The 21,864-nt window shown below is 41.9% G+C and overlaps 1 protein-coding gene across 11 annotated transcripts in view; it reads right to left on the bottom strand.

The window, feature by feature from the left end:
- FARP1 (FERM, ARH/RhoGEF and pleckstrin domain protein 1) overlaps window positions 1-12,296 on the bottom strand; it is a 202,336-nt gene extending 190,040 nt beyond the window's left edge. For 4 of the 11 annotated variants that reach the window (XM_086880843.1, XM_086880841.1, XM_086880837.1 and 1 more), the window contains exon 1: window positions 11,934-12,296. The gene's annotated coding sequence lies outside the window, so the exon portion shown is untranslated. Of the gene's footprint in view, window positions 1-10,737; window positions 11,400-11,933 lie in introns of those variants that run through there. The other 7 variants (XM_086880844.1, XM_086880838.1, XM_086880835.1 and 4 more) reach the window with 3 other exon arrangements.
- Window positions 12,297-21,864: the final 9,568 nt, after the last annotated feature.

Raw genomic sequence — 21,864 nt, forward strand, 5'->3', positions numbered from 1 at the left:
GATAACAGTCCAAATCTGGGCTTGCCATTTCAGTCTAAACCATACCAATCACACACAAGATCTGTTACATTTAAAGGCTTCATGCCAAAAAACCTGAAGTTTTATTGGGCCATCAAAATGCCAGATGAGCCGCCAAGGATGTGCATTCCTTCCTTCCTTACTGTTAAGAAAGCTGTAGGACTAATGGAAAAAGAGTATTACTCAAAACTTACGTACTTGCACTTTTGTTGAAAATATAAACAAACAGCTAACAAGTTCCAGGACTCTGTGTCAGAAGCAGTTTTGGCTATAAGCTTACTGAAACTTAAAAACCATACACAGTGTGTCCTTCCACTACATTTACCTTATCAATGGAAAAGATGAATACTATGGATACTAAGGATAAATATGATGGAATGTTGTCATAGATATTAATTGCATTAAAAAAAAGGAGTTGAGAAGTAAAAATATTTATAGAATTCAAGAAGGAAAACAAGCTAATACTGAACAATAATCAATATAGACAGGTTTGGAAAAAAAACAAATAATCCTTAAACCTGAAAAAAGTAGCATCAGTAAAATCCCACCTTCACTAATGGAATTACTAAGATGGCAAACTCTTCTCCCTCTGTTTATAACAGAAAATTCATTAATTTCTAGTGATCAAATACATTTCCCTAATCAGCTTTGCAATGACAGCAGTATGGTTCATTTTGATTTGGTTTCTCTTAATAAACTGTTGTTAAAACTAAGACAGAAGGAATTGTTCTTCCCGGGTATGCCAACACCAGCACACGTGACATACAGAAACAGAACTCCAGAACCTCAGTTTACACCAGGATTTTCTTTCATCCTGGAAGAAATGCAGCCTTATTAATGAATCAGAAAAAATCCCACAAATACTGCTAAAACACTAAGAGTCTATCCGCATGGGAACTTTGTGGAGGTGGAAGACAGGGAAATAAAGGGTGGACAAAAGAAACTGGCACAAAGAAACAGGTTACTGTTTTTCCCTCTAACAGAAACTAATTGCATACTGGGTTAGGATAATCCTCCATGACATTCCATGCATTCAAAGGTCAAGACTTTTGCTTTTCAACTGTCCCCATCACATGCTATTCCCTGAAGAAAACAGTCTGAAGCTATCCCATAGCACAGACACTCTCAAACATGAGGGTTAAGAATTCTAGCCCTGCACAGTGAAGTATTTCACCAGGCACACCACAGCCCTCAAGGAAGGCAGATGAGCACAATTAAACAAGATGTACAAACAATAAACACAGAGCCAAGAGCTTCTAAAGGCTATCCTAAAGTCTATTCCAGAATAGCCGAGACATGCTACTAAAACAGTCTTATTCACTGTATTTAAAGTAATCTTTTCACCTATGTTGTTGTGTGACTTTAAATTAAAAGCACAGCTTCTCTCTCTTGGTGTTTTAAGAGCATCTATGGAAAACAAGACTGGCACCACTGGGAAAGCACACAGCCAAGTGGGACCCCTGTGTACCCAGGATCAGCTACAGAGAAAACACTCCAGCCACTGCAACAGATATTAAAAACCTTTGTTTCTCAAACACAAATATATATATATATATATATGTGTGTGTGTGTATATACATATATATATATAATATAGATCCCTCAGAACAAGCACCTGGGCCGTTGCTATTGCTCCCTGTAGTCCTCTAGAGCACGAGCAATTTGATTAAACTTCCTCAACAGGAGAGCACTAAATAAACACCGTAAATTAAACAAAACTATGCTGATGATCTAGTTGCAATTACTTCCAATTGATTTGAGTCTTTATTGTTCCCTCAAGCTTTAAACTTTGCAGATAAAAAAAGGATCACAGGCCGTACTGGAGGAATACCAAAGAAGGAGTTATGAAACTTTCTTTAAACACATTCAAAAGCAACCAGACTAGCTTGTCCTCATAACAAAACTGCAATTCAATTTAACCTGGAAGTTTAGTGAAAAAAACAGGCTATTCCAGGGTTTTCCATAAACAAGCAAGTTAATGCTTAGAATAAACTCACTCACTGATTAACATACATACATACAAACCAGAAACTGCTGCAGTGTATTTTATTTCACAAAAGTTAGACACTGCCAAAAGGCTTTAGGAAACTTCTACCCAGCTGATTCAATACAATCCAGCTCTTTGGCATTTCAGACTCTTCTGAGTTGAGCCAAACTGTCACTTGATTGCAACAGGAAACATATGCACATGAGTGAAGTGGGTTTGCTTACTGTGACACAAATATTCCAAGAGAAAACAAAAGCAGATATTCTTATTTCACTCCTCTGCAGAACAGTCCTGGAGTAACCTGCTGATTTTAAAATATCCTCTTAGGTCCCGACTTATATGTATGTATATATATAAAATCATTAGGTTGGTTTAATAATTAATTTTCAGATATTAATTTCATTAATAGACAATCTCCTTGTAAGAGCTAGAGCTTTTATTCTGATTTATTTTCTCTTCCTTGTCAAATCACATTTTCATCGCCAAGCTGGAACCATTCTCAGATCACCTTTTTTTCTGAAATTCTTTCTTCTCTGAGATTAGCCCAAAACCACCACATACAGATACAGATACAAGGCTTTAAAACTTCTAGACACATTTTACATTTTTCTGTAGACAGTTTTTACATGTATAGCTACCATTTTCCCTTTATAGTACACATCCAAGCATCAGTTCCAACCTTGGTGGGCTTTTAAGTGGAAAGGACTTTGTTCAGGTTGGAGGAGGCATTTTGTTTCGACAAAAGCAGACAGAAAAGTACAATACAGACCCTGCCTCAGGATTTTTCTGTTGAATTATGTTTACACTAGAATTAAAATTTTTTGAGCTTTCCTGAAGGACAGATATTATCTCACCATGCAGCTATAAATATCCTCATATCACACTGATCTTGCAGAAAATTCAAACACAAAGATGAAGAGGCATACCTAGCTCTCTGTTATTTTCTTTACATGATACAGGAAGGGAAAAATGTAGTTCTGTTACTTATATCAATCTACTATGGTACACACTCAAACAGCTCACCATCTCTGCAACTAACTACTCCAGCTTTTGATAGGTTATTCCTTCTCTGCATTATTAGCTGTTCTTGTTATATCACCTATTTTCTGCTTTAAATATTTCAAATAATAACATAATGCATGTATGTTCAAACATTAGTCTCACTTTTGGGGAAAAGAACTTTGAAAGAAAATTTAATAGTTTTATGTACTGCCCGAAGAAATTACACTAACAGATTTAAGGGAGTCAAAGCAACCCCAGCAAATACCCAGTTAAGAACAATACTGCCTTCAGTTTTAATTCTTTCAGATACATATCTGGGTTTTCTTGAATATATAGACTGCTTGGTTTGTTAGGGTTTTTTTAAAGCAGAGAAAATGAGAAGTCTACATATCCCGGTTCCAGAAAAAGAAAATTATTCTGAGCTCCCTCTTCTCATCAGATGTAGAAAAACATACACACACCCTACTCCATCACAAGGGTGATCTAATTTTTCAGTCATACACTTGCAGCATGCTGCTATTAGTCCCTGGCTCGCCTCCATCGTGTACTTTCTCTTCATTGAGGAAGACAGGAATGGCTTCCCTGTGTTGGGTTTTCTCAAGCAGAGAGCTACCATCAAGTGTTATTTGCTTGTCCATTGCTTCCAATGATCCTTGAAGCGTTATTAAAACTAGAACCTGCCCCAGTGATTCCTCTGGTGCCTCAGTGTACAGACGCTGCACATACAAATGCTCGAGTCCAAGGCACTGTCCAGTGGATAATTTTTTGGTTCAGAATGTGAAATAGTCCTTGATTAGCATTTAAAAAGCTGGACAGCTGGAGCTAAAAATCATGCAGATATCCTGCTCTTGATCCTATCATCACTTCAGTACTTCATTAGATAAAGTCACACTACTTCATGGCTCCAGGAAGCATTCCCAGATAACTCTGGGAAATTGCTCTCGTTGTCACTATGGGCAAGGTTTTTGATAAAGATTTCACTTTCTGAACAGGCTTCATTAGTGCCACACTTATTTCCATCCCCCGAGAGCCACCACGTAGAAGCGGTCACCCCGCGTGAGCAATAAACATATAAAAATAGCCAATAAACACCGCTTTCCACACGAGCGATGGAACACTCTCCCCTCAGCCCCCGTGGGGTGAAAAGCCAGCGTGACCAGCTCCACCACACACTCCCTGTCCTGCCAGACCCCTCTCCTGACGCTGTCCTATTTTCTCCCCGCTAATTAGATGGCAGGAGGCTGCATTAGCTGCGGGCAGCACCTCTGCGGCCACCCAGCCTCACACGTGCCACAGGGACAGCTGGCCGCCAACACAGGTGACCTCCAGCAACAGCTGCAGTGATTTGAGTCTCTCCTCTACCAACCACTCCGTTTTTAATTAAGCTCATTGTTTGCCCAGCATGGCTGAAAGTAGCCTACCAGTTTATTGGGGTACAGACAGATAACACTCAGAAAGAACAAAGGTGCAGCGCTACCGTTCAAGCCTCAACTGTAAACAATAGGGAAAGAAAAATATTGAGATGGAAAAGCCTGCCCCATAAAGTTACCAGCAACAGCTCCTCTCCTCTCACAGGTCTGTTTAGAACTTCTTCTCTTAAGAGGTTCACTTCCAACTCACATGTTTTAGGCAAATGGATCCTATACGCTTGGAACTGTGCCGTTTGTTACTTATCTCAGTATTCAAATATTACTATTAAAAGCAGAGCTGTGAGCAGCACTTAATTAGAATGCCTTTTAAAATCTTTTTTACATTCAAATGGTAGAGTCACTTGCCCTTCTCTCCACTGCAATACTATCACACCATCTGCTTTGTCTTCCTGTTATTTATTTGCTACTGAGAAATTTTGAGGGTATTTTCTGCTAGCTTCAAGTTTAATATTTATTGACCACACACTGTAGATACACTTTCCTTTTTGCTCATTTTATGTTTCTTTTAATGGTTTCTAGTATTTTTCATAGTATTGAAAATTACAATCAACATTTGAAAGCACACAGGAGGGAAAAATGTCACTCTGCACCAAAACATTAAACAATGTTATATTCCACATTACACCAATCAATTCAGCCAAACTGGTTATGAACAACACAGGTTACAATGGCGGAACCATACAGTTGATTTTACCACGTGCACCAACTGATGCCTCTGTTTAAAAAGCACTACTGAATGTTTAATGCATTAAAAGCAAACATAATGGCTTTAGGTCTCACAAACACAGTGTAAAGCAGAGATCTTCAGGAAGAATTCCCACCATGATAAGATAGGAGCTGAGGCCTTCAAATTGAAAAAGACTGACTATTAGCCAAAGAGGCTAATCTCACAGATTCACACAAAATAAGTTTAACTTCTAAAATGCATGGAGACTGTTTGGTTCATAAAATTATGTATGCTCTTCATTCTCTAAAAGGTACAGCAACTGAATTCCTTTCCATTTCTCCCTTTAATATTTTCCATATTTTTAAGAGCCGGAACACTAACCATTTCCTGGAAAATAGGAAACTTCTGAAGAAAAAAAATAAAACCCAACACAATTTCTGTAGATTCTTACTTTTACAAGAGTTTTGCCTTCCTTTTTTTAGCCTGGATGTTTGAGAAAATAACCCTCAGGCAGGACAAACTAAACAAATTCTACTTTTCCTTTATCTGGAAAAGACACTGCTATTATACAGAGCAATAGCTGGCCAGAGACATCTCGGTTGTTACCTGCAGAGAATTAACAAAATAAAACCAAATCAAATTAAGTTTACTCTGATGGTAAGCCACAAGCAGCAGCAAACTCCAGAATAACTGGAAATATGAAAGAGACGGACAGAAAAAAAAATAAAGGATAATCCCCAAACAACATCCCATCTTCCCTTCCCATAATCATAGGAAGACCAGGGTGTTCAGGGAATTGCTCCAAGTCTGTCTGATACCTGCTGTGACGATCCCAGAGTCTCTGAATTATGTGAAGCTCTCTTCCAACTAAACAGTGAAATCATCACATCCTCTTTTCCTCTAAGAAATTTAAGATATATTTTCACTTGTTTATTAATGCAAGGTGGAACACCTCCTTTTTAAGTAGCATTAAAGTTTGCTTGGGATTTCTGCCTCTCTTTGTGCAATAAAATGTTTTAAGCCCAACTCATAATGAAAAAAAGGCAACTATGGAAGACATACTTACTATTTCATGTAATTTAATGGTATCATTCCCTTCCCCTCTACTTTCAGGCCAAAATCAATGCCACACAAATCTGCTGAACAGGAAGCCTAATTATTCTAACATGTGCAACCAAAGCGATAGGGAGTTTCTCTCTAAAACTGATAAGGAGAGACATAAAAGACTAACGAGCAGCCTGCTGGTGCTCCATTGCTAGGCTAGCAAAGGTCCCCGTGGAACACCTTTAGTATTGTTCAGTGGAGAGGCAGACGCTGGGACACATCCAAAAATAACACTGGGAGACTGAAAGAGTGAACACGTAACATCTGCAGCTCAGGTTCTTAATCCAGGCACAGAAATACATTATTTGAAAGAGCGTAACCAACAGAAAAATGCCGGATGTGGCGCAGAAAGAGCCAATTAAATGCACTCAGGTTACTGAGCAGATAGACCCCTCTGTGCTGTCGGAATACACTGACAAATGTCTTCTTGACCCATGCCTGTTGTGCAGGTGACTGAAAAGAAAGGCTCTTGATTAAGGAGACACAGTCATCAGTATTATTAGTGACCAGCGATCAAACTACTGGGCCTGCAATAATCAGGCGTGAAAGAGGCAGAAAGGCCAGTGGTGGCCAGCAGAAGCAGCAGCCCCAGATCAGAAAAGGAGGCATCCAACAACACCAACTCCCTCCTCTTTGGCTAGGGTTTCCAGTGTACCAGCAAGTCATCTTCTGACCTACAAAAATGTGTGTTCCTCCCCAGCAGTGTTCTGTGCAAGACAAACCCAGGTGCCTGAGTAGCTTGTCCCTGAGGCAGCGATGCCACATTCCCTCTGCATACAGAGCACAGTCACTGAACTCAAGCACATTTGTTTCAAACAAGGATGGTTTGACACTGGTATTTCTGTTCAGACAGTCACAGCTCTTCCTCAGATAAAACTGGCTGACACATCTGCTGCTGCTGCTGAATTTCTGTAGTATTTTGTGTATTATACACCTATACACCTATTATACACCTGGTGTTATAGAAATAGATGCTCTGGGGAGACCTACACCTAGGTGAGTTTGTGTTAGTTTGCAACCTTTGGTTGCACAACTTAGCCTTTTCACTTCTGTTACCCCTAATGAGGGAGAGAACTTGAAACAGCAATTTAGAGAGCCTTACAAGACAGCAGGATCACATGTCAAATGGGAGTGTAATAGCCTCTTAACATACTTCCATCATGGCAAATTCAGTCACCCTTCAAGGTCCAAACCATTAATTTCTCCCCACCTCAGGACACCATATTTGGATGGAAATGGGGATTGATGTCATTGTTAACATTGTTACTCATTTGATAAATCTTATGCCAACCTCCAGCACTGATGCCAAGGTAGCCAAAAATGTGATTTTAATGGTAAGCACCAGAGCAGAGCATAGGCAAAGAATCACCAGTATCAAGCAAAGAATCAAGCAGCATCTCAGAGACACAGCCTCCCACTTTCCAGGGGGCTTTTACTTCTTTTACACCAAATTTACAACCTGGGAAAGAAACATTGTCTGCAAACACCATCCCTGCCCTACACCAAAATATCACCCAACCCCCCAGTTTTCCTCATGCCTAGAAACAAACTTGTATTGTACAAAAATCTTCTCCTGTAAGCCTCAGTATCCAGATTTCATGGCTCGAGAAAGTTTTTTTCTCCATATTATACAGTAACACAAAACCAGATTTTGCTGTGCAGACTTCACTGCATAACACTGAAGGGCACACTACAAAAATCAGTTCCCACACGAGATCAACAGAAAACAGAACTTTAGCACCTTCCTGAACTTCACCAACAAAGCTTCATTTTATTTGAGTACCAGCTAACAGAGGCACCATTCTTTTTTTCACTAAGTCCTTTTTGACAACCAAGCATGAGGAACAATTTCCTCCATTTATATTTCCAGAATAAAGGAAGAAGAACAGTAGCTGCAAAGGATCATCCCTGCTTCTCAAGTCCCCCAAAAGGCATATCATATTTTCCTTTCTCATAATATTTGATCAAGTCTACTTCATTACAGACAAGGTCAGAAAGCTCATCATGCTGTGATTGATGACAAATAACATACTGCCCACAACCCACAAAGACTGACTTAACTGTCTGATTTGCCTACACTTCTGCAGGCCAAATTTACTGACATTTTGCACAAATTCAAAGCTGACTTGAGCCTGATGACCTTTTATACCTCTGCAATTAGTCTTCTGTGCCTTTACAACCAGAAAAACAAGCTCTTCTGAGTTCAGCAGTCCATCTGTAAGCTAGAAACTTCACCATCAACTCAGCCCAGTCAAAAAAGTAGGCAAAAAAAAAAGGGAAAAATATAAAGAAAGGAAATACACAAACTGCAACCTTTCAAAGTCATGTAATTGAGCCTGGAAAGGGCCTTTTAAGATAAACATGCCAATTGCTAAAAGAAGAAACAGAAAAAGCTGAACTAGATGGTGAACCCAAATTCAATAAACAGGATTTTTATCATGCTTTTCTAAAAAGGACAATATAAAATAAGGGCACTGGCACAGGCAAGAACCATGAAAAAACAGTTGGAGGAATAAAATCAAGCCAGAGACCAAACCCAGTAAGTTTAGTCCCTAAGGCTAACACACAGCACAAGAAGTACAATGCTAATACATCAATTCAGCACTAAAATTTAACCAAGATTAATAACACAGAGGTTTAACTGCCGAAAACATCCACTAAGAGCTTCGTTTATGTATATAATCAGGGTTTGTAACCCAAACCTACAGTTACAAAAAATACTTCTTAAATATGAACGTAAGCTTGAAAAGATGTGTTGTGTCCATCCTCTGGAAGTTCTGGATCCAGATCCCCACTGCAGCCAGTAAGACGCAGATCTGCTGTTCCCCAAATGGAGCGGAGGCGAGGCCAAGGTCAGAGCACTGACCTGCACTTCAAATTCCAGTCTCGGGAAAGAGGGATAGACAGGAATGGCCAACATTGCTCTCCACACAGTTTCCCACCTGGTAAAACCCGAGGGGACGCGCTCGGCTGGCGATGAGCACTTGATTCCTTAACCCACTGTCAGTCCTGGGATTTCCCTGCCCAACAACCAACCTTCCCTGAAAACACTACAAAAACAATATGGTCCTGTGGAACACCTGCCCCAGCTTCATGCCCTAACACATCCCAGTTTGGGAGTCTCCTCAGCAGTCAGTCCTTTTAAGAAAAGTATGCTCAAGAGCAAGCAAAGACTTAATGTAAGGATACTTCAAACCAGAAAAGCATTCATTTTGGATAGCTCCATCACAAAGCTACCAGAACCAGAAGCCTCGTATTCATCAATACCAAAATTTTTCATACATTTTCTTTTTAGAAGAACTGCTAATTATCATCATACGTTTATTTTTTAAGTGGAAGTTTGGATTTTTTACTAAGTTAAATTAATCTAAAAACCAGCAGGGAAAATTTACTGAGGGTAAATTCAGAATTCTCTATCTGAATTTTAATGCAGAAATACATCTTATAGGGCAAGTCTCTCTTTTTCTTGTTCCAAACCATCACATTTTAAGTGGTGTTTCCCCTTAGGTCATTTATCTTCCACAATTTTATTTCAGTAAGTTTTGCTACAAGTAGATGTTTAAAGATATTGATTACAAAATGACTAATGAACTGTGTCAACCTGGGGGAAAAAAAAAAAGGCAAAAAAATCCAAGTTGAAGTTCAGCCATTAAATAAAAGTCAAGCTTGGATATTACACATTCAAACCTCACACCAACTTTTGATATTTCGAAGTTCTACGTTACTGCTTGTTAAATATTTTGCCCGCTTTCCTAGTGTGTTTGGTTTGTTCAAAAAACAGAGCGCAGAAAAACAATAATTTAATTGACTGCACAAGATAATGCAAAAAACAAGTCGAGAAATACAGCTTTCTATCCCCTTCCCGTGATGACAAACTGGCCCTGCTGCCAACTACCCCTTCCACAGGGATCCATGGCTGTACATCTGAACTTAATTCCATGCGGATAAGAGAAACTGCACCATGTTTGGACTGATACAGCCACGTCTAAGCTTTCAAAAATAGGCATCGTAATTCCATGTATTACATATAACCCCTCATTCTTTATTATTTGCAAAGGAAAGGGAGTCTGCCAAATCCTGGAGCAAAACCATATCCAAGGGAATGAAGTTCTTAGCTGGAAAGCACAAAGATTTGGCTGGATTCCTGAGGCACAAGAGCTGCTGCCCTTTGCTGAGCACCGGACACTCCCGACACTGTCCCAGGACACAAGGGGAAGAGCAGCTCTCATGTGGCCTCCCCAAGAGCCCGCTCCTCATGTGCAGGGCAGGGTAAGCAGGGTAAAAGCTCTGCACACACAGCTGCCACCCTGGCCTGGCCTGGCCGGTCAGCCCAAGCTCCCAGACCCCGGCAGGTCGGACACGTGGGGCACAGCTAAGAGGATTCCCGACCTTCCTGGGAAGCAGGAGCGTTTCTGAAAGGCTCAGATCCAACAATTAGCTAGATATCGCAGTTCTCGCATAAACATCCTAAGGTAGAGGAAAGAGGTATCTTAATTCAAAGACGACTTTTGGGTATTTTCTTAACTGACCTCCTTCAGAATTTTATTCCTCTTAGCTTGATTCCAACATCAGCTGCTCGCTGTGAACTGGAAGCAGTGTGGGGCAGGGATCAAGGTATCGGAGAGACACGAGTAACAACAGAACAGCTGACGGATGCTGTTCCTTCAGAGCAATCCCCTTCCCACTCCCGAGGGACAAATCTCTTTGAAGGTAACCCAAGTACTTTCGGCTGTGACCGAAAAGGATGCGCTACGCAGTCATTTCATGCCGGCACTCAAGCAAATCCGGCCACTTGAAATCAACTGCACGGAGTTCACGCGTGCTTTAAGAAGAGAGAAAGCAGCCGTATGACAAAAGCTAAGGAGGCCTACCGCACTGGGAATAAACTGCACTTTACGCTAAACTTTGCCCAGCGGCTCCCGGCTGTCCGAGGCTGATCATAACGAAAAGAAGGCAACGTCGGGTTTGAAACCGGCCAACTCGCAGCTCGGACACGAGCAGGGCGATGGCAGAGGCGCCGAGGGCACCAGGCTGGAGGCACCTCTGCGCCGGAGGGAGGGAAGGAGAACCGGGCGGCTGCAGCCGCTGCAGCCCCTCGGGAACCGCGGGGTGCTGGCCCTGGCCAGGGGGAGCGGGAGCGGGAGCCCGTCCCATCCCGTCCCGTCCCGTCCCGTCCCCGCCGGGCCGCCCCGGACCGAGGCGGGAGGGAGGCGCTGCCCTCGCACGCCCCCCGGAGCGGCACCTCCCCGCCGGGCTAAACCCTTCCCCGGGCCGCCCCTACAACTCCGCCCGGCTCCGCACGTCCCTCCAGGGCTCCCGCCCCGCCGCCGGGAGCGGGGGCCGGGTCCCAGCCCGGGGCGAGACAAAAGGCACAGGGCTGCGCTGCCACCCTCGCCGCCGCCCGGACTGCGCCCGGCCGCGGTAGCCCGGGGACGCGGGGAAGGGGCGGGCGGTCCCGGCGCCGCTCTGCGCGGAGCCTGCCCGCGGATTACCCGCGGTAATGGGATTACGCGGGGCCGAGCGGGGCGGCCGCCGGGCTGTCACCGCCCGGGGAGGGGGCGGCGGTGCCGGGGGCGGCGCTCGGGGCCGCCGGCTGCCGCCCGCCCCGGCCGCCCCGGGGGCGAGTCCCGCCGCCCGCCCCCAGCCCCGGCCGCGGTGCCCGGCGGGGCGGGCGCCACCCGCCGCCGCTCCCGCCCGGCCCCATTGTTCGCCGTGCCGCCCTTACCGTGCGCGGGGCTGGGGCGGCGCGGGCTCCCGCCGGCTCTCCTCGCTGCGGCTGGTGCAGGGGCAGTCGCGCTTGGCCGCCGGAGGTCCGAGCCATTAAAAGCTCCGCGGGGAGGAGGAGGAGAAGGCGGCGGCAGGAGCGGCGGTGGCGGCAGGGAGAGGAGGACAGCGAGGGGCTCGCAGGAGCAGGGTCGCCATGTCCGGCTTGGCAGCGGGGGGAGCCCACCGGGCCGGCGCGGAGGAGAAGGGAGGCAGGCGGCGGCGGAGGGGCCGGTCCTGCTGCCGCCCGCGGGCCGGGGGAGCGGGAACTGGACGCCGCTCGCCACCGCTCTGCCGCGGCTGCACCTCCCTCCCCTAACCCTGCCCCCTCCCGGAGGGGGAGCCGCCGGCGGGAGGAGGCGGCCGAGAGCCCCCTCCAGCGTTCGCGGGCGGCGGCGGCCGCTCGGATCGGCGCTGCCGGAGGGGTGCCCGCCCCGGCCGTGGTGCCCGGGCAGCCCCAGCCGGAGAGGGGCGGAGGCGCGGACACCTCCGCCCTGAGGTGCCGCGGGGGCTCCAGGGATCCCCGCTCTCCCCTGCCTCCTCCTCCCGGGCACCAGAAGGGACAGCAGCGCCCGGGTGGCCGCGGTGTAAGGGGAGGGTTAAAGGCGGCTGCAGGGCCGGGGCAGCGGGAGGCGCCGCGGGTCCCTGTCCCTGCCTCTGGATTTTGGGGACCATCGGGCGTAGGCGGCCAGCGGACACCCCGCGGGAAGGCTGTGCCCTGCCGCCCTCCCTCGCAGAGGGAATTGCTCGCCGATAGTTGAGGCTGTGAAAGTAGGCGGGAGCTGCAGGGAGAAAGCGGGACACTGCCTCGGGGTCTGTGCATTAATGGTAGCCCGGCTCCTCGGCTTCAGGAGCCAGGCTTAGGAGCCGGCAGAGAACGAGAGCCGTGCTTCATGTGCAGGGAGACGTCCCTCCACACTCATCTTAGTCTCAAGGGCTTGCCTGAGGTGCCAGAGAAACCAAAGGACTGGGTGTGTGTGAACGGTATTCACATTTATGGTTACTGGTTTGTCATAAACTCTATTTTCGTCCTCGTTAGGCAAACGCAGGTCGGTAAAGTTTAACCAGTTGCAGCAATCTGGGCTTCATGTTGTGTCTCTGACAAGAGCGCTCAGTACATCAGCAGAAAGGAGCCGAGCAGGCAGAGGGCAGGGCTGGGTGCGTGCTTCCTCCAGAGACTGCTTTCCCCCGGAGAAGATCTGCAATTACAGCAAAAAGGCTGTCACACCTAGGGCCGGCAGAGTTGTCTGCACACCCTAAATCACCCCCTTACATTTGCACACCTGAAGAAGACTGGGTGGTGCACACGAATGAGTGATGCAGCAAAGACCCTCCAGGTCTTTGGAGTTCTTTCAGTGACCCAGGAGTGAGCAGTAAACTTGGTATGTGTTTGTAAAGTAACCCTCCCGAGCGACTAGCACTTAAAGGCTATTTCAGGAACCATGCTGCTATATCTAGTTTTTAATCAAAGGAGGAAAAAAAATATGCAAGCTCTATATTTTTTTTGTTGTTGTTCAAGCTTTGGCCCTGTTTAATCTCCAAAAGACAAATTCCTCTGCTGTCAACAGCAACACCTCTCTATGCACAAACCTCACTACAAATACCTCAGTTCGTGTGCCATCGAACCTCCTGAGATCAAGAGATCTTAATTTCTCTAGTCAACCCTGAAACCTTAGTCAAAAGTAAAAATCATTCACACATTACTGAGTTAAAAGCTGGAAACTGCCTTTGCCTGTCAATACGTGATAAATAAGTTATTGTTATTTCCCGCAAAACTTCTTCCATGTGAAATGCACAGTCTGTAGAAGATCCAGAAGAAAGCCATCTCATTCTGACAATGTGGAATGCCAATAGAATAGAAATAGAGTAAGAGAAGAGAGTATTTTGTTGGAAGGGACCTAAGAGGACCAGCTAAACCACAGGAACTCTGGTTAAAGACACTGACATAGTAAAAAGATTGCCTTTTCCCAAATGCTAACTTTATCGGCAGCTTTAACTCTCATTCAAGAATGGCAGCACTTAACATTTAGAATTTCCTGGTGTTTTTTATCTACACTTCCAGATCACTAATGCCTCATTCACACCTAACAAAAGAGTTGTTGTGATCTAATTCGAATGTATGATGTCATCTTCAAAGCCTTCCAAGTTTGAGTGACGTTTCTCTGCACCGAACAAAAGTAACAGGTTGCCTTGCAACTATTGACAGGTTCTTACCAAGCTCCAAAAAGCAGCAGTGAAATACTTCTTGTCTTGAATGATGTACCTTAAAGTTGGTAAGGTGTTGGGCATTTCTCTAGGAGCCATGGGCAAGTTTGCGTGTGTTTATTTAGTTAACCCTTCAATTCTTGGGTCTTCTGAAGGCTGTCAATGACAAGTGGGGACTGACATCTGAAAAGACAGCAGTTTTTTTCTCTAAAACATATTTCTGTCCTGTAAATTGCAAATGGCAGCATCTTCTGATGTGATAGCTGAGAAAAGCACTCACTGCTGCTGTTAGTTTCCTGCAGCACACTGGGTTATATTCCTTCCCTGTTAAATAATATGTGGAATTTATTGGTGCATCAAATAAACAGGAAAATTTGAAAGAAAAGGCTTTTGCTTTTGAAAAGTCACTGAAATTAGGAAAATGGTTCTAATTAGTTCATGTTTCTGAAAGAAAACATCCACTGACAAAGAAGAGAAGAGCTAGAACTGGTTTTCAGATTATTAATTTCTGCTTTAGCAGATAAAGGAGAAACGAAGGAAAAGGAAGGGGAGCAGTATGTTAAAAGGGTTCTGTCATCTTGGGAGACTGATCTCTGCCCCTTCTGCCTGTTGGTAGGAAAGAAATAACAACGGCTACAATGGAATTACAGATCTCTGGGAAGCTCTCACTTTTTCACAGCTCTCATATCCTGGGATGATTTGTTATTTTTTCATCAACACTTTCTCCTACATGTTGAGGTTCTAGAAGGTATGTGTGTATGCAGGTAGTTAAGGCAGAGTACCTGCAATTTCTGTTTTCACCTCCCATGTGGGAACTTGTTTGCCTGGAATTAAATTACTGGACTCAAACACCAGGTATATGGATTAAGTTCTTTGGTCTGGTTCACACTAAGGTCATTCTTCAATAGTCCTTCTGGCCTTAAAATCCTCACCTCTTTCGTGAACTACTTTACAGTATCTGTTGAGTTCATGTTTTGCTGTGTTTCATTATGTGAGAAGCTAAGATGCTGCTCAAACAGAAATCTGTGTATTTCAAAAGTCTAGTAATTCTTTTTCGTAAAACATTCCACAGATGTTTTCCCTGGAGCTTGAAATTTTGTTTCAAAGACGCTCTCAGCAAATACTTCCATGCTCAATTTATCAGTATGTTCTTTTATAAATGTGGTTTGGGGCTTGCAAATCTATGGTGTTTGATTGGTCACTTTTAGACTCTTGTATGCCTTTATTTTAACTTGTGTAACTCATCAGTTTTTGCTAATTTCAGTGCAAGAACCTGACAGAACTAGCCATCTTCCACCATTATTTTTATTACACATTTTGTAGCATTTGAGATTCCCTCTGTGTTTCAAAGGCTCTTGTTTGCAATATATTTTGTCCACGTCTTCTCTAAATATTATTAGAGTCGTCAGTTGTTAAGATTACCTCTGGCTATTCTGTTAAGACCACTAATGTTGAAGCAATGTGTCTTTCATGTTTCCACATTGGAAAGCAATGTTCAGCTTATAGCTAGAGGCACTGGTCTTTTACAGTTTTCATAATAGTGTATAATATTAGCTGTAGACCATGTCTTAACTTTTGAGAAAAACCCCAAGTATTTAGCCAGTTGGCAAAGGAGTGAATTTCTAGGCTCAAATTTCAGGATTTCCATTTGAAAGAAATACTCAAACATTGAAAAGAAGCCATTCAAACACTTAGAGCCAGCTAATTAACAGATTTTGTTTACTGCCTGCTCAAAGGGTATAATATCATGAATTAAGAGAGAGCCTTTTAATGGTATTTTCAAGTTTCCCAAGTCCTTAAGAATTTATATAAAGAGAATTTTGCATGTCAAGCAGTTGGAACAGGCACCTCTCCCCAGCCTCAGCCCACCAGACAACATCATCTCAGTTACATATCATCATATTTACCTTGTGTTCTCCAGTTTGCCTGTTTCAGATTAGTGAGTGTTACTTTAGCTGCATATCTGTGCTCAGATCATCAACAGAGCAACAGTTCATAGAGGAATCATCCCTGAAGATTCAGAGCTAGGAAATTCATTTGAAATTAGTGAACAATTTATACTCCTCAAAACTACACAGATTGCATCAGCTTATACTTTTTTGGTGCTTGCTTGCTTTTCCCATCTGTAAATCCAAGTTAGAAAATAATGTTTGTTTTTAAATGACACTGACATTTCCAAAGTGTTCATTAATGGACAAAATTGTCAACTACTGCAGTGTAAATGAAAAATAATAACTAATTATAATTATCGATAAAATCAGAACTTATAAAATAACAAATATCCTAACATTCAAGGAAAAAAAAAAAAAGGCCAAGGAAAAATCCAGATGTTTCTTAAATTAAAAAAAAATTATAATTTTCCTGTTCATATTTGTGCTTCCTCTACTACAATCCACTTTCACCTTTTCTCCTGAAGAAGGAAAGAAGAAGACTGAATATCAAAGAAGAACACTGAATATAAGGAAAAAAATGCATATTCTATACCAATATTTCCATCAGAGGCTCTGTCATGGTGAGGAGAGAGAAGTGATAAGGGAAAGAGAAGGTATTAGCAGAGCTGAAAATATTTCATACAAACCAGCCACATTAATCTTTCAATAGTGTTTTGAAGAAGAAAACTAAATGTTGTTTTAAATAGAAATATGTCTTTAGAATTCAGTCCAGGGTAGAACTCCCAGCACCATAGCTCATTCTTTTCCATTGTTTTTTTTTTTCCATTTCTTTTTCCACTGTAATTTTGGACAGAGCAAACTGTTTATCTGTTTAAAGAAACAATGAAACAAACAAAAGAGAAACAAAAAATGTGATAATTTTTCTAGGAGGAAAGTGCAACAAAATTTATTGAAGTATTTTGAAACCATTTAACTGTAAGATGAAGAAGAACCTTTTAAGTACCTGGACTGATAAAAGTAAGTATGGCTTTAAACCAAAAAAACCACCCCATTTTTGCAGCCCCTTAGAATTTATACCATAACTAAACACAGCTGAAATGAGTCCCCTTGCAAATATGAAAATGAGGACAATAGAGAACATTAAACATGGCTTTTTGCATTATCAGACTTAAAGATTCCCATGGAAACAATAAATCCCTTGCTCTCCTCAACACTCCCCGCCAATATTTTTGCTGTGACCTTCTGCAAGGGAATGCATCTGGAACATATCAGTGTGTTTGAATAGATCCCTCTGGGATAATCCCCACTTCAAAGTAGTGGTGGGGGAGCCTTATCTGGTGCTCTGTTGCATTCAGGGTCTCCCATGGGTCCTTTCTGATTTCATGCTGGCTGAGGGACGTTTTATTTTTACAGCGGGTAGTTACAACAGGTGGCTTAGCTATTGTCTTCTCCATTGTCATGTTCTCCTGTTTTAATGTTTAGAACATCTAAATCTGGCTGTGGGGAGCAACTGTAAAATCTGTCAAAGCAAACATCAATTCAGCGTATGATTTTGCTATTTCAGAACGCAGCCTCTAAAATCAGCCCATTCCTGAATGTCAGACCAGAAGCCCGGTTTTCTCAGGGTAGTAATTTTTATGCATCCCATATGAGAAACATAACAGAATGAAGAGAAACAAGACCATCAATTTTCTATCTGTGCTTAACATAATTAGTGAAATTCCTTCTTCAAAAGGGATCTGTGAAACTTTCTGTTCTGAAAGTGAAAAGCATTAAATAATTTACAGAAGCAACGTTTCACTGTAGAAAGCTTAGCAAGATCTGCATAATCTGCATTTAATAAAATCAAATTATTAGAAACTAGGAAAAACATTTTTTCTTGCTTTTTATATTTTTTAATTTTTTCTCAGAAATAAAATTTCATTGAATGTAAACAAAACAACTGATCTAGAAAGTAGAACTTAGATGAAAAAATATGAAGCATCATTTCCATTTTACTGATGAGAAAAATCATCTACAATGACACAGTCTATTTTCTACTACAGATTCCTTCAGGAAGGAAATTTTTCCTGAAAGGTCAGGTATATTGAATATACACTTTTTCTCCCATCAGCTCCCATCATCTTGCTGACAAAGATGCCTAGAACTGTTGGTTCTGGTCTGTCACTCTTAAAGATGCTCTTTTACCTGTTCTTTGTCTCTGCCTGTAGTTTCTAGGTGTGAGTGATGAGTGCTGTCCTGTTTCCTAGATTCTGATGCTGAAGAGAGACATAGAAATGTTTTTTTTACGGCATCTTCATTTTCTGAGATGCAGATTGGAGGCACAGAGGGTATGAGTTTTTCCCATGCCTGTTTTTTTCTACCTAATATAATCAGTCAAAATTCATTACCACTATTTCCAATTAGATAATTTTCCTACCCTACTTAAGAGGAAAAAATTCCCTTATGTGTGTTAGTACTAGTGTGGTTTTCTGTTTTCTCAGTTAGTGAATCCTGCATGCCATGTATGTCTCATTCCCCTCAGCATTTTGGTGTTCCATAGTATTCCAGTTTATTGTGCAGTCTTCCACTCTATAAATATTTTGTATGTGAGATTCATGGTTTACTCTGACAATGAAATACAGAAAGCAGTCACTTTTGGTTTGTCAGTAATCTTTAGGATACAATTGTCCTTTAAAAATATCTTTGTTTTCTCTAGTGACCATTTGGTATTTGCAAGGGAACCAAAAGAAAAAAACCAGAAATATAATTTTTTTAAAAAATACTAGATTTCATAATGGACATGAGCTTAATATAGAATTGGATTTAATTCACTCTGCTGAAATGGGACAGGCTTAACCAGAATAGTTCCCAGGAACTCTATTAAAGCACCAGGAGTTATAATAATAGTCCATACTAAGTTTAACTGGTTATTTATTAAAAAAAAAACAAAACCAAAAAAAACCCTGCCTATTATGTTATGATTTTAAATTCTGAAATGCAGTTTTTTCTTCGATATTTCCAATTGCACCAGCCCTGACTGTTTAATTTGTTCTCTCCACATTTTCTCTGCAGTTGATAACACTGGGTATCACACATCTGTTCTGTGCCATATCTCCCTCTGGCACTGGAGAGGAAATCTTAATCCCTATTTCCTGCTGTCATCTCTCATCCTAAAGAGGCAGATCAGTGACAAAGGAGCGGCAGTTCTCATAAAACTGCCCAAATATTAAAATGGTTTAATCTTCTACTAGAGAAAGCCAGAGAGTCTCACCACATGCCTTACTTTCTACTGCACTTTGATCCTTAGTGTAAGCTACTAATATTTAGCATTTCAGATCTGCCATATTTGAATACATAAAAACAATCCATTATCTCCTTCAAAATGGCACAGAGTAAAAGGATAGAGATTTTATTGTTTGTATTTAATTATAGATTTCTCTTGTGTCTTTTATTTAGAATCCATGTAACAGTGTCAAGGTAAGAAAACACTTTGTTTTTTCTTCCCAGGCCCCAGAGTGTCTCCATTAATACTAGCACTGAGATGTGTTTTATACAAAGTGTTTCTTACTCTAGTTGATCCTGTATGAGCTGGGTGAACATTTACATCTCCCAAGGCCTCATGCAAAGAGAGTGAGTTTTGATCTGTATAAATGAAATCAGTGAGGGGAAAGTGAGTAGAGAAGGATGTGTACAAAGGGTTGTGTGAAGTCTGATCAGAGAACTGGGTGTCTAATAGAAGACTGAGTAATGGAAAAGGTAATCCTTTTCCTAGCCTACTTTTCCAGCTTCTGACAGCCAATTATTTATGGACTTCTTGAGCAAGCAGTTTCCTCAGGAGCACCTTGCTTATTAACCATTCACACAACCTTGAATAATTGATTGTAATAATCTATTTCTTACTTTCAGACACATCCATTATAAATTACATGGCTTGAAGAAACATTTGTTGGTTTCAAATATCCTAGCTAATACTTTATTTGGGCATTCTTGCAGTCTTTTTTACGAGGAACTGAATTGTTCCTGATTCACCTACTCCCCTGCTTCTGTCTGTACTGCAACCACTCAGTTTGGTGATCAGGCATAAGAATGGTGAGAAGAGTCCAATTCCAACAGCTTGGAGGTTGAGGTTGTGGGAGTCTTTTGTCTATTTGTTTGTTTTCCCCCAATGATAATAAATATGATGTGACAGTATTTTAATAACAATTAATCAGATCAGATGAAGATCCTCTCTTAAAATTTAACATAACTTCTTTACCAGTTAACCCTTTTTAGCTTTGTACTTGAAATGTGTTTTCTCACCACACTGCCACTTCCAGCTATGTCTTTAAGCTTTTACTCGTTTTAAGGACAGGAATCCACACTTGATGTTAATATAGAGCCTCAGGAGCTCATCTACAGAGCTGCCGTTCCTTTTCACTTGCTCCCAGAGACTGACAGGCGTCTCAAATGACACTCATTTCCTCCTTATCCTGAGGACTAGGAGAGGTGGCAAGTTCCAAACAGAGCTTGGCTTTGTAGCTGCAAGGAGAAAGTTGCTATGGCTGTCTCGTTTTACAAGAAGGCATTTATCTGTGGGCACATACTTTCACACATTTCATACATTCACACTCTTTAATGATGGGAGAAAGAGGGATAAGTGGTTAAACCTGTACTGACTCAACACTTCACTTACTCTTTGTTTTCTTTCATCTCCATCTACTGGCCAGAAGCAGCTTTAGCTGGAGCACAGAACAACTGAAATACAACCACTGCATCCATGCACTTCTTCGCACTATTCACCAAAAATTGGCAGTTTTGGGGGGTTTGGTGTTTCTTTTGGTTTGTGTATTTTCCAGGGATAACAATTCTTAACTGACAAAACTTCACAGTAAAACATGTCTCTTGGCATTTTATTCTCAGGTATTTAAAAATAGTAATGTTGCACAATTTATTTCAAGTAATATAGGCAAGGTTAGTTTCCCTGAGTTTCCCAATATCCTGTGTTACATTATTTCTCACCAATCTGAATTCAAAATGTGCATTTTATTCCATATTTATTATTTTTTTTTTGGTTGAATGATTAGCATTGGTTTTTAAGACAGTACATGAATTGAATATTAAACATTTTAATTAATTTACAGCAAATCCTATCACCACCAGACACAAGATAGGCTTGTACAGTTATTGAGGAACAGCATTTTGTTAACAGCCCATATTACGTGGAAAATTGTACTTCAGATATATTTAAAATAAAACTTTCTGTTGCTTCATAGGAAATAAAAACAGCCATTCATTTAGTGCAGAGATAGTAAATTGAAGAAATATCCCCTTTCTTTTTTGCTTCTTGCCCACCATCAGAAGACACTGGCCATCTGCAGCAGGTAGCTAGCAGTGGTAATGGTGTTGGCAAAATGAGAGATGAGTAACAACCTTCAGAGCAAAACTGACTGAAGTTAACTTGTAATTCCCACCAGTAACCATTAAGTTGGGAATACTTTGCTATATCCTTCTGGGTAGTGGTTGCTTGAGAAAGTTCTGCCAGTATGTACCCTCCCTTCCCAGTCTTCTGGAAGAAAATTCCATTCCATCCATCAGTTTGGTTCATCTGGTGCCTCAGGGAAGCTTTGAACCTCTTCTGATAGCAAACACACACAAAAAAACACCCCCACAAAAACAAACAAAAAAAAAACCCCAAAACAAAACATCAAAAACGAACCCTGAAAAAAAAAACAAACCTCCTTAAGTAAGTGAAATTCTACTACACATACCTGTCTGCATCTAGTGTTACATCAGCAAAAGTTACTCTTAAGCCTAGAGTGGTAATAATACTAAACT

Source organism: Cyanistes caeruleus, chromosome 3 (genome assembly GCF_971803275.1).
Source record: "Cyanistes caeruleus chromosome 3, bCyaCae1.hap1.1, whole genome shotgun sequence".
Lineage (NCBI taxonomy): Eukaryota > Metazoa > Chordata > Aves > Passeriformes > Paridae > Cyanistes > Cyanistes caeruleus.